Source organism: Notolepis coatsorum (assembly GCF_963971535.1).
Source record: "Notolepis coatsorum genome assembly, chromosome: 3".
NCBI lineage: Eukaryota > Metazoa > Chordata > Actinopteri > Aulopiformes > Paralepididae > Notolepis > Notolepis coatsorum.
Window position 1 is genome coordinate 82,116,279 of NC_140167.1, and position 4,974 is coordinate 82,121,252.

Here is a 4,974-nt window from a genome sequence, read left to right on the forward strand (position 1 = left end):
AGTGTAGCATTCATATACAGCTGTGATATGAAGTTAGCAAAGCATAGCATTACATATACAGCTGTGATATGAAGCTAGCAAAGCATAGCATTACAGCTGTGATATGAAGCTAGCAAAGCGTAGTGGTACATATACAGCTGTGATATGAAGCTAGCAAAGCATAGCATTACATATACAACTGTGATATGAAGCTAGCAAAGCGTAGTGGTACATATACAGCTGTGATATGAAGCTAGCAAAGCGTAGCATTCATACAGCTGTGATATGAAGTTAGAAAAGCATAGCATTACATATACAGCTGTGATATGAAGTTAGCAAAGCATAGCAGACATCTGAGATATGAAGCTAGCAAAGCGTAGCAGACATATACAGCTGTGATATGAAGCTAGCAAAGCGTAGCATTACATATACAGCTGTGATATGAAGTTAGCAAAGCATACTGTAGCATACATATACACAGCTGTGATATGAAGCTAGCACAGCGTAGCAGTACATATACAACTGTGATATGAAGCTAGCAAAGCATAGCAGTACAGCTGTGATATGAAGCAAGCAAAGCGTAGTAGTATACAGCTGGGAACCAGCAAGAGGGGAAACATCAATCATACATATCATTACTTTTCACACATGACTATATACTGTATGTACACCAGGAAGTAAGTTCACAAGGAAATAAGGTATATCCAATGGCTATAAAAGATACCAAGACAGGCATGCACTCATTGGCTATCAGACCTGACCAATAGGAGCTGTTGTTTAGTTTCCACAGTCCAGGGTTAAGGGCTTTGATTGGCTATGGCCCTCCCCCCTTTTTTCCCTGACATGACCCCAACCTTGGGATTCAAATGGCTGATTACTTCCTACATTTACAAACACACACACACTCTCTCTCTCTCTCTCTCACACACACACACACACTCTCTCTCTCTCTCTTTCTATCTCTCTCTCACACACACACACTCTCTCTCTCGCTCTTTCTATCTCACACACACACACACTCTCTCTCTTTCTCGCTCTTTCTATCTCACACACACACACACACACACACACACACACACACACTCTCTCTCTCTCTTTCTATCTCACACACACACACACACACACACACACACACAGACACACACACACACACACACACACACACACACACACACACACACACACACACACACTCACACACACGTCAAAATCTCCATTGAGATTGTGGAAAAAACAAGAGGAACAGTCCAACAGATACAGCAACAATTCAAAGCATCCATAACATCCATAGAGACACATAGAGTGTGTGTTACACCCATAGAGACACATAGAGAGTGTTACACCCATAGATACATAGAGTGTGTAACACTGTGTGTACTTCCGGTCTACACAATACGGCCAGAGCGTTCCCATGGCTACCGAGCCACTAAGAGGCAAATTCAGAAGCCTCTAGGTGGCGGTATAAACACTCTATACATCTCCATGACAACACCAGAACATGTTGTAGAAGAAGATGGTGTCACTCTATACATCTCCATGACAACACCAGAGACCCCCATTTAGAGAAGGGGAGAAAAATACTTAAAGATAGAATCTGTAATACCGCGAAACGGCGACCTCCAGGCAAAAGAGCCCCCGCTTGGTATTTAGTTTTGTTTATCCGGGATCTGCCGTTAGATTTGGAGTCGAGTGGGTGATGGGGTGTCATGGCTGGTCAGGTCACCTCCTCAGAACCTTACAGATTCTACCTTTAAAGAAGACCGGGTCGCGGTCAATGCACTCTCTGTTCAATCAGTTCATTATGCAAACAGGAACACCGTTTGTTTGTTTTATCATTTATTATTATAATAATTCCATCAGGGCTCCAAACAAATCGTATTTCACTACTCAGATATAGACATCATCTATGATCATATTCTGATACTCAATAACGATAAAACAAGATTGAAATTCAAAAAAGTACAACTGATGCCTTCCGAAATAGCAAAGTTGAAATATATGACATTATATAAATAGTGTGTAGTAAATAGTAGTCCTACATTAGTTAGACTGTGTGCTCGTTGACCAGATGTCCAGTACAGTGTTGGAGCCAGCTGTGTTTGTTGACTCAGTTACAAGGTAAACAGCCAATCAAACACAATACAATTAATAATGTTGCTTGTGCAAAGGCCATCTCCATCACTGGGCACGCTCTCTCTCTCTCTCTCTCTCTCTCTCTCTCTCTCTCTCTCTCTCTCTCTGAGAGTGGATGAGTACTGCCCCGCCCACACCGACTCACTCTCAAAAACTACCAGGACTTTATGACTAAACGTGTATAATGCCGGTACTTGTTTTGTGTTGTGTTTTGTGTTGTGCGTAAAATGACAACATAGGTAAATGTGTTGCTTACTGACAGTACACAGCCTGCTCCTATACCGTACTGACACAGCCTGCTCCTATACCGTACTGACAGTACACAACCTGCTCCTATACCGTACTGACAGTACACAACCTGCTCCTATACCGTACTGACAGTACACAGCCTGCTCCTATACCTTACTGACAGTACACAACCTGCTCCTATACCCTACTGACAGTACACAACCTGCTCCTATACCTTACTGACAGTACACAACCTGCTCCTATACCCTACTGACAGTACACAACCTGCTCCTATACCTTACTGACACAACCTGCTCCTATACCCTACTGACAGTACACAACCTGCTCCTATACCTTACTGACAGTACACAACCTGCTCCTATACCGTACTGACACAACCTGCTCCTATACCCTACTGACAGTACACAACCTGCTCCTATACCTTACTGACAGTACACAACCTGCTCCTATACCGTACTGACACCTGCTCCTATACCGTACTGACAGTACACAGCCTGCTCCTATACCTTACTGACACCTGCTCCTATACCCTACTGACAGTACACAGCTGCTGTGTGATAGAGGGGAGATTCAGGCCTTGTCTTGCATTCAAATCAACTCATTAGTATCTATTGGTCAGTTGAAATCTTTAATAGCAAACCACTTCACCACAGTCTGCAGTTGTTTTGAATTATAAAAAAAAAATTGGTTTTTCTTTTGTATTTATTATGTTTTGTATTTCACGACGTCATTGTAATTGAGAGTTTGCTCTCAATGATCCTTCCAGACTAAATAAAGATTGAATGAATGAATTAACGGTAGTTCCCTGTCGGTAACGTTATTGCTAGCTTTCAGAATCCTGTTAACGTAAACTGTAGGAAATCAATGGCCTACAGTGGCAGCAGATCAGCTGGTCTCTCAGCTCTGACAGGTGCTGTTGTCAACAGGTCAGCAGGTCACTAACGTCACTCTACTGTCTCTCAGCTCTGACAGGTGCTGTTGTCACCAGGTCAGCAGGTCACTAACGTCACTCTACTGTCTCTCAGCTCTGACAGGTGCTGTTGTCACCAGGTCAGCAGGTCACTAACGTCACTCTACTGTCTCTCAGCTCTGACAGGTGCTGTTGTCACCAGGTCAGCAGGTCACTAACGTCACTCTACTGTCTCTCAGCTCTGACAGGTGCTGTTGTCAACAGGTCAGCAGGTCACTAACGTCACTCTACTGTCTCTTCTCCTCAGCATTCAGACTTCTAAATTCAGACAGTAGTCACTTTAAGTAGTTTAACTAGTAACCTAGTTGTCTGTTTTTACTGGACTGTGTATATCATGGAATGTTGTTGTTGCTGTTGTTGTCGTTAAAATGTTTTGCTACTCAAATGTGAAAATCTACAAATGAATTCCCCCACGTGGGATCAATAAAGTTGTCTGAATCTGAATTAACGTTACTCTACTGTCTCGCAGCTCTGACAGGTCAGCAGGTCATTAACGTTACTCTACTGCTGGCAAACCTTCACCTGGCATTGGCTGAACAACAGAAGAACACAGGCTGCTATGGTCCCTGAAGGGCCCAAATCTGAGCGTCCAAAGTAAAGAAAAGAAAAATGCATGTCCCTGAGATGCAATTAATTTGGAGTCCCGCTCAGTAAGTTCAGAATTTAGTTTCCAACTCGTCGATGATCGAAAGGTGGAGTCCTTTCTCAGCTCAGCTGTTCTTCATGCTGGACACAGCTCCTTCTCACTGACCTGCCCTCGCTCTGCTTCAGGGGCCGTGGAGGCCCTTCAGGGCTCTTTATACAGACTGAAGAGGGACTTATTTACATTAGTTTGGAGGCAAAGTAGCTGGATTCCCAGAATGAAGAACAGCGTGTGCTGAGAAAGACAGGACTCTAACCCTTTTGAGAAGGAACCTCAGCCCACAACAGAGCGTGTTGACCTCAGCCCACAACAGAGCGTGTTGAGCTCAGCCCACAACAGAGCGTGTTGACCTCAGCCCACAACAGAGCGTGTTGAGCTCAGCCCACAACAGAGCGTGTTGAGCTCAGCCCACAACAGAGCGTGTTGAGCTCAGCCCACAACAGAGCGTGTTGAGCTCAGCCCACAACAGAGCGTGTTGAGCTCAGCCCACAACAGAGCGTGTTGAGCTCAGCCCACAACAGAGCGTGTTGAGCTCAGCCCACAACAGAGCGTGTTGAGCTCAGCCCACAACAGAGCGTGTTGAGCTCAGCCCACAACAGAGCGTGTTGAGCTCAGCCCACAACAGAGCGTGTTGACCTCAGCCCACAACAGAGCGTGTTGACCTCAGCCCACAACAGAGCGTGTTGAGCTCAGCCCACAACAGAGCGTGTTGAGCTCAGCCCACAACAGAGCGTGTTGACCTCAGCCCACAACAGAGCGTGTTGAGCTCAGCCCACAACAGAGCGTGTTGACCTCAGCCCACAACAGAGCGTGTTGACCTCAGCCCACAACAGAGCGTGTTGACCTCAGCCCACAACAGAGCGTGTTGACCTCAGCCCACAACAGAGCGTGTTGACCTCAGCCCACAACAGAGTGTGTTGACCTCAGCCCACAACAGAGCGTGTTGACCTCAGCCCACAACAGAGCGTGTTGAGCTCAGCCCACAACAGAGTGTGTTGAC